The sequence below is a fragment of the Sciurus carolinensis genome, chromosome 14 (assembly GCF_902686445.1).
Source record: "Sciurus carolinensis chromosome 14, mSciCar1.2, whole genome shotgun sequence".
Lineage (NCBI taxonomy): Eukaryota > Metazoa > Chordata > Mammalia > Rodentia > Sciuridae > Sciurus > Sciurus carolinensis.
In genome coordinates this window covers 81,171,233-81,180,342 of record NC_062226.1, presented here as the reverse complement: position 1 = coordinate 81,180,342, position 9,110 = coordinate 81,171,233, and the positions used below count along the sequence as shown (strand labels likewise).

General features: G+C 37.7%; 1 pseudogene; it reads right to left on the bottom strand.

The window, feature by feature from the left end:
- Positions 1-4,668: 4,668 nt before the first annotated feature.
- Positions 4,669-8,243, bottom strand: LOC124964591 (heme oxygenase 1-like; annotated as a pseudogene).
- Between the last annotated feature and the right edge of the window lie 867 nt (positions 8,244-9,110).

The following is a 9,110-nucleotide window of genomic DNA, read 5'->3' as shown; positions in this document are numbered from 1 at the left end:
AGAATTTTAGGGAAGGACATTCTCATCCAGTCTTATTCCTCAAAGGTGAAAAATGGAATTTTGAAATGAAGATAAGGAGAAGTCCATCCCATGGGGGAGGGAGTTTTAACTTTTCAAAGGTATAGATCATATGTCTAGATAGTAGATAAGAATCAAATTTAAAATCAGTCAATAAATTGGAGCTTGGATTTCCATCATGAAGCATGGGAAGTGCAAAATCATTTTTTCTTAGATGCTGTGTCCTTGGTCAAAAACAGGAAAATTTTTTAGAGTTCATTGTAACAAATCAAGGAATCGCTTTTAAGTGTGTTCTTGGTACATTGGTGTTATTAAAAAAACTAGGAATCATTTACTCTAGCCATTATTGTAGGATATCTCAGGAAAGAAAACATTGGAAATTCAGACTACATTTTTATGAAACCTCAAATTCCTCAAAGTTTGAATTGCACATTTGTATGTTTGCAAAGGAAGCAAAGGAGCAAAGGAAGACTAGCATACAAATGCTCATGTCATTTGTTACACATTTTTATTTATTTTTTTCCTCAACGCTTTATTAAACTAAGCAGGGCACATTAGGATCTTGGGAAATTCGCAATGATGTTGACTTCTTGCCCTCATCTACTGGTGGTGGTTCAAGTGAGAAGCTGCCATGAGGAAACTATTCCTGCTGAGTGATGACGAACTAGGAACTGGTTGAATAATATACAATCTCTAGGTACCCCGCCAAGCTAAATTGTCAGATCACCCTCACATAACAAAATCTAGGACACAACTATTCTGATAAAGAAATTGTTTTTTTCTTCTGTCTCTCCTCTATGGGATCCTCCTACCATTTTGTTTCCAAACATGGCCTGAATCTCGAATCTCTAGCCCTCTGCAGAATCAAACTAAGGTCCTATTTCCCAGCACTGTGCTTGACATCACACTCTTGCTTGGTTTCTTTTCCTTTGACCATCCCACTAGTTGTTTAGGCACCTCCTAGAAAGTCACTTTCACAGAATCCTTCTCTCAGGTCTGCTTTTAGGGAGCCCAAACTGAGACACAACATGAAATGAAAATGTGAAACTTCTAACCATTGATATAATCTATTTAGATTTATTGTTTTCTTGGGCATTGGAAAGGCATATTATGACATAATTGATGTTGTGTGCATTACATTTTTTTCTGGGGCTAATATTTTGGTGTCTTTCATTGACTTGTTTTAAGTTTAGGTAATATATAAAATCAAATATTGAAAATTTCATATGATTTGTGCCCCATTGAACTTTTAGACTTTCCAACTGGTCCTAGTCTTCCACAGATGCTCAAGAAAAGCTAAGCTTACCTATAATTGTATAATTTGCTAGCAGCAAAAGCTGGAATTAGAAGTTTCTTCTGTTTTTGTCTTTTTATTTTCTTAGGAAGCACACAATGGTGCCTTCCTGATACAATATGAACACATTTTTCCCCCTTTATCTGCCTTTAGTGGAGATGCAGAACAGCTGGTCACCATCCTTCCTATTTGGACAAAGAATGCAAGAATGGATTATTATGGAAATCATTTCCTTCCCTCCAGTCTGGTAGGTGATGACTCCACTTAAGGAAGGAGCAATAGAGGGGAAATTCTCAATGCTTCTGGCCTGCTTCCACGTAGTCTGCGGATAATAGAGCTCTTTGATGTCTGGTGCATTCATAACCACCAACTCAGGTTTCCAGTCAACGGAAAAGCTATTTTACACTACTTTTGATGTGATGAAATAACTTAACTAGACATGGTTAATCACATAGCTGGTGATTATGCCATGCAAGGAAAAGCCACTAAAACAAGCCAAGTGCCTCTAAAAAGAACAAAAGGATACTTCCTAGCAGGCATACACAGGCTGATTCAAGTGCTCCAGCAAGACTCTCACTATTTTGATAACATGAACCATGATTGCAACTGCATCCAAGAGGGTTCTGCGTACTTACCGGACTTGTTTATTGCTTATTCCGTGTGACATTCATGATTCGCCTTCACTCTGTTTCCAGACGTATCTGACTTTGATTACACCGCCCAGCTGAAGGGTTTCTGGACTAAAGTAGAGCAAACTCTTTTATAAAAGTCTAAACCCACTGAGATCATCTGTTTATTGTTTTGTCCAAAGCATCCAGATTTTGAGATGATTTGGTTGGTATCACAAATGCAAATCCTTTAATAAAAGGGTGCCCCTACAGGTCAGCAGTATTAAGAGAAAAAAAAAGGTTCTGGAGAGAACAGCGCTGACAAGTTGGTGTATTAGTTCAGCTGGCTTGAAAGACAAGCCAAGGTCCTGTTTCAACTAGCATTTTTCTTTGTATTAGTGGATGTTAAGCTAGTTACAGGAAATAAACAAATGGAATCGCTTAGCATAGATTATTTCTATGCAGAGGAAATTCTAATTTTTTTGTAATTTTAAAGCAATTGAAAACTAATGAAATATACATTATACATTTAATATTTTCAAAAGTCTGGCAACTAAACATATTGTTGTGATTTGGATCATGAATATCTCCCAAAGTTTCATGTGTTCAAGGTCTGGTTCCTAGCCTTTGGTAATATTGGGAAGTGGCAGAACCTTAAGGAGGTGGGGCCTAATGAAAGGAAGTTAGGTCCTTGGGGTTATGTGCTTGAAGGAGATATTGTGACCCTGGCCTCTTCCCCCTCTCTTTCTTCTCCCCCTGTGTGTGTGTTTGGTGTGTTGTGTGTGTGTGTGGTGTGTGTGCACGTGCTTCCTGGTTGCCATGAGGTAAGCAGTTTTGCTCAATCACAGGCTACCTGCCATGATATTCTCTCACCACAGGTCCAAAATTGATGGTGCCAAAGGGCCATGGACAGAAATAGTGGGCCAAAATAAATCTTTTTTTCCTTTAAGTTAATTACCTTAGTCATTCTGTCACAGGAGTGAAAAACTAGCACCCATGGTCTTGAAATGAAACTATTAGCTATAATATATAATTACATTTTTTATGTAAGCATAGACTAACAAAAATAATGAGTTGTCTTTAAATAACTTTCTAAGAAGTTTTTGGTAGACCATCTAATATTGATTGAACATGGAGGTCACTGTTACTCTAAAACTCATCCAGAAAAACAAACAAAAGCCCACAAAAATATAGGCTTAAGAAGTTATAATTATCAAAGCTGAGACTTTAATTTTAGAGAAAATTAACCAGTGCTTTAAAAAATTTGGGGTTTTCTGTTTAGATGACTAATGTTTTAGGAGGTAGTGTAACAAATCACTAACATTCTTTTCAACACAAGATGTTATATTTTTCAATAATAGAACAATCTCACAGTATCCATGGGGGATTGGTTCCAGGATCCCCCAGGATATCAGAATCTATATATGCATAGGGTCTTTATATAGAAAGACGTAGTATAACCTATGCTCATTCTCCTGCATATATTTAATAATTTCTGGATATTTATAATACCTAATTTAATGTAAGGGCAATGTGGAGGATTATTATACTGTATTTGGGGAATAATGACAAGAAAAAAGTCTGTACATGTACAGTGCAGAAGCAATTTTTTCCTGATATTTTCTGACTCTAGTTAGTTGACTCTAAGGAGTTTACAGATATGGAGAACCAACTGTGTTCAAAAGTAAAATAACAACACATCATTAAAAGTCTCATTAGAGTTTGTTTGCAGCGTCTAGATCACAATTCAGAATAACATGGAAACATATGGAGCACTTCATGCTCTAGTTTCCTCACCAGTGAAGTGATGAGGCTCATTCTCTAGGTCAAAAATATATTCAAGTGTCCCATCATGTGCCACAAGATTAAAAGTGGTGAGTCAAACAATATCTTGGTACTCTTGGAATTTATACTCCAGAACAAGAAAGACAGATAATAAACATGTATGTAAATACGTTACTGAGATAATTTTAGATAGTGGAAAAAACTGTGAAGCAAATAGTACAAGAGGACATAACAGCAATCCAGGGAGCAGTTGCTGTCCTGTAAGCAGTCAGGGATAAGCTCTGGAGGCGTGACTGAATGAAGACCTGCTGGAGGAGACAAAAACAAAGACCCGATGGGGGGCAGTGGTTGTAGGACAGACTTACAGGCAGCATTAATGAAAAGTCAAACCAACAGCCTTAGATAATATGGAATTCGTTATGACGAAAGAATAGAAAGAAAGCCAGCACATAGTAAGTCAAGCATGAGACATGGTCAGATCAGAAACTGGAAGAAACTAGATGCATGGTACCTAGACTGTGGTATGGAATTTAAATTTGATATTTAGGGGAAAGCATGAGAGGATTTTGATTGTGAGGTGACACTTACATATTCTAAAGACTACCTTGGCATCTGAATGTAGAATGGATCCTAGAGTAGAAAGAAGGAAGATGATAGCTACTTAGGAGGAAGATTTCAATGGTTTGGATTAGGGTAGGTAGATTAGATCAGAAATTCCCTATTTTTCTTGTGCAACATATTATTTTGGCAGACTGACCTCAAACGAGGGGTTTTAAATATGTAAAATAAAACATAAAGAACCAGAAAGGGAAATTATTATTTTAAAATGTGATTATAAAAATATTTAAAGACATGCTTAAATAACAATATTTAACATAGATGATATTTTGAAATATCTGTATAAAACTGTAATATGATAGGAAATTATCTGACATATCAATGAGATAGTACTGTCCATGTTACTGTGGCTGATGCTAGAGCTATGATTGAAGAATATGTAAATTTTACTTAGGATGTATGAAAACAAAGGTATGAGCTTTTCCCATACATTTCAGATTCCTGAACCATAGTTAATGACTTCTTGGTAAATGATTTCTATGGACAAGAACTTTCATTTCATCATCCTCATTTATTTGCAAGGTAAATTACCATTGGAAATACTGTAGGAAAAAAGATAGTGTTCTACAGGATATTGATCATATACGTGATCCTGACTGAAGTTTCTTCTGTTTGCATAATTTTTTCATTTTCTTTTATTTCCAATGAGCCCTTGCTATGGAACTCAAGTTCAGAGTAATGATACCATGGCTATCACTAAAAGGAGGCTGCATTAATATTAAATTTAACTCTGTGGAGATTTTTCAGTTCTTCAAGGAAACCTGACTTTACTTAATAGTTGGCTTCCACCATGGGGGCAACATTTTTAATGTATCCAATGTCATAAATTAGATGTAAGATATGAATAAGCAATAAAACCAGGGCTTTACGATACAGTGCCACTACCACTGCTTTGAAAATATTTATTCATTAAGTGCTTTTTAGTACCTGTTCATATATGGAAACACTTTACCCTACCCTCTCAGAAATACTAGAGAAAATAACACTTAGGAATAGAAAGTCTGAGGTTTTAGATTTAAATTTTCTTCTCAGTTGTTTGATGATCTTTAACAAGTCACATGATTCATCTGTTTTCCTCACTTATAAAGCTAAAGTTGATATGCTGTACATCCTTTTACCTCTAGCATCATATATTTCTATGAAAAATAAGCAGATTAAATAATCCTCTTCCTACTGTTGATAGCAGAATATGGTACATTCCTCATGGTTGTTGGATATAGTTAATTACATTGCACATTGAAGAATTTCTGTTAAGCTTGAGAGTATCTCACAGACATTATGTATTGAAGAAGAAAACCTTGGTTTTGATGTTTATCTTTGAAATATCAAAGTTTCTTCTTTAATATTTGTTTTGAGTAATTTTATCTAGTAATTAATTTTCTTTTTCTACTTTGGTAACCATTGCTTTCAAGGTAATCTTCTAGTAAGTAATACAAGTAGCTATTAGGGGAAAGAATCTGAATTTTCCTTTATGAATGAAAAGAAAATGTGAAAATGAAATGATCTATCTCTAATGTCAAAAATTATATTTTTACTTATGCATCTATTCTTAAGCACAATATGGATTATATATATGAAGCCCATAAATCTCTCAAGATCAACCTAATTAGAATCTGCTGTTGTAAGCCTAGTGGAACATTTGAAGAAATGGATAATGTAAGATGTAAGTTTGCTAATTGGCTAGTTTTCAGTGTTTCTGAAAACTAAGTTTCTGTGATAGGTATCCTAAAGAATCATATGGAATTTATCATGAAGACACAATCAAAGTGTTTAAGTGTGGCATAGGTTTTAAGGTTCAACTATAGTTTTGAAAATCCAGTGAACTTAGTTAATGGACAGATCACTTCTTGGTCCAAATCAATAGGCATTACCTCATCAAGTAGATGATCCCAGAACCAATGCCAAGATTAATAGAAAGAGTTACATACATGGATACTAATAAATCCTTTTCATTTCAGAGGGAATGTGAGACAAGAGGAGAGGTATTACAAAGGGACATAGTTGTGTTTATTACATAATAGAATTTGAAGGGATTAATAAGATAGTTTGACTACATTAATGTCATCTGCAATATAAACATAGGATAGGAGCAAAATGGCATAATTGAGTCAAGGTGAGAAAGTTACATATTAATCTAATTTCTCATTCTACTAGGCTGTCATATTGGGCCAGTGACTCAAAATGTGTGTGGCTCAATTTTTGAATCTGCAAACATAGACATACTGACAGTGACTAACACAGTCCCCATAAGAAGCGATGGAATAATCCCTGTGAAAAGTGTCTTGTAATTGATTAGGCACTAAATTAATGTTAATTTTCCTCTTTTCAAATAAGTGCTTCTATTTGCTAATCTGTATTGATTTAAATTCAATAGAGTTATCCATAATTTTCAGGTATGGAAACACAGGATACCCTGGAATTTTCTTTTTTTTTTTTCTTTTTCTTTTTTGTCAGACAGCATCATTTGTTTTTTATTACACAGAGAGTTAAAGACCAAGGCCACAGTGCTGTTTAATACCCACTCCCCAAACACACACCCCCAACTCTGTTATAAAAACAACAGGACAAGACAAAATACTACAGCTTAGACTGAAAGATGAACAAAGAACGGTTCCAACAAAAATAAGACAAACACAAGACACAACATCTCTGCATATTGATATAAAAATTGCCACGTGATAAGGGAAATTAACTAAGGCCATGTCAACAAGGACACTGAACCAAGGGCACTGGGAGGGTCAAGACAGCTGTCACTTCCAGTCAGGTCTCCTGGGCTCTGTTGTGGGATCTGGGGATGCTAAGTCTGGAAGTTCAGGCCAGTGGCCACTCTGAAAGTTCAGGCCACTGGTGTGCTTTCGGTTGGGGAAGAGGCCTCCAAGGAAAGAGGAACAGAGGGAGACCCTAAAGCCTCCTGTGCCCAAGATAAGGAGCCAGCCAAGAGATTCCCCCTCTGCAGAAAGAAAACCCTTCACTGGACAGAGTCCACAGTTCTGGGGGTTAGCATGCTTGCATTCACAAAGCATAAAACCCCATGGCAACCACAGTCACAAGGAAACTGAGAATAAGAATCCATCATATGAGAGGCACCTGGGAGAGGCTGCTGAGCAAGGGCTTCCCTCTGGGAGTCTCCGCAGGGATGGAGTCTTGCACCCAGCTGCTGGCACAGTGGTGAAACCCAGCTGTCTGTGAGGGACTCTGGTCCTCGGGATCCTGCAGTCAGCAACTCCAGCAACTCTTCAGACAGCTGACTGTTGAGGAGGAATGCAGTCTTAGCCTCTTCCACAACCTTTTGCCTGACCTCGGAGGTCATCTCCAGAGTGTTCATGCGTCAGCTGTGGTAGGGTTACTTGACTTCGGTGACACTGGCGATGGTTGGGGAAGGTGAAGAAGGCCAGGCCCTCGATGGAGCTGAACAGGTCCAAGATCTTCCGAGCAATCTTCTTGAGGACCTGGGCCCTGGACAGGTCGCCCATGTGGGCCCCCAGCAGTTCCGGCTCCCTGCGCCCCACCTGCTGGAGTCACTCCACGCAGCGCTGAGTGGCTGCCAAGTAGGGGGATGGCCTTCTGTCAGTGCGGCCTCTACCAGAAGGTCAGCTCCTGCTCCACGGCACCCTGTGGGAAGTAGAGGCGGGCATAGACGCGGTTGTCCCTGCTACGCTCCAACTCCTCCTCCAGGGCCACAAAGACAAGGTACAGAGATGCCATCACCAGCTTAAAGCCCTTTTGGGTCACCTGGCCCTTCTGGAACTTCCTCACGTACTGGGCATTCTCTGCCTGGGTGTGCACCTCCTCGGTGGCACCTACTGCGGAGGGGCAGGTGGCAGCGGTTCCTGGCATTCCTTTATCTATTGGTTTGGATCTTTGGTTTCTTCCTTTCCTCTTTCCCACCTTCTTCGTTTTTTTTTCCCCTGGATTTCACAATGGACTTACCTTATCCTAATCATTTACTCGTCTTCTCTTCTTTTCTCTTTGATCTTCTCTTTTCTCCCCCCGGCTTTTCCCCTCGCTTGCTTTCCTTCCTCTTCGGCTCAGTTTCAACACTCATTTTTAATGTGACCTCGCACACCAGTGTGTGCTCAGTTATGCGCTTGTCTCTCCAACCAATCTCACAACCCTTTGATCTCAGAGCAACCTGACCAACCCTGGCATTTCTTTGATTCGTGCCTTTGGCTTTTCTCAATAAGCTCTTCCTAACTGCTGCCTGCAATTTTGTTTCCCGAGAATTCCATTTGTTCAAAGGTGCCGGTTGTATGTGTGCCAAATAGTTGATGGTTTTTGTTAAGAGATCAGAAATTTGGACATTTTAAACAGGGAATTTTAACAATGCCCCAGTTCTTAAATGATTCTTAATAATTCAAGACTTAAAGCAAAGTAAATAATACTGTTATAGGAAAATAATAAGCACAGCAGCAAATATGAAATAGAAGTCTTATATTATATTGTTTCTCATCACAATTAAATAATTTTCTTATCTGCACAGAAATTCCATTGCAACACCATTCTTCAAACTGTTATATAAGTAGGTCGGTAATTTTATAAAATCCATCTGTACTAGTCTCATGTGTTTATTTAAATTGGTTTTACAATCAGGATAGAGAAGTATTGATATAAAAAAATTAGAAAATTAGAACACACAAAAACATAGAAAAATATATAATAGGAAGTCCTAAGAAGGAATATGAACTATTTAATCACAATTAGTAATTTAATCACTTAGAAAAATTATAGATTTGCATATCACATAGTTAATATATTTATCTGCAAACTAGATATAATGTAACTCAACC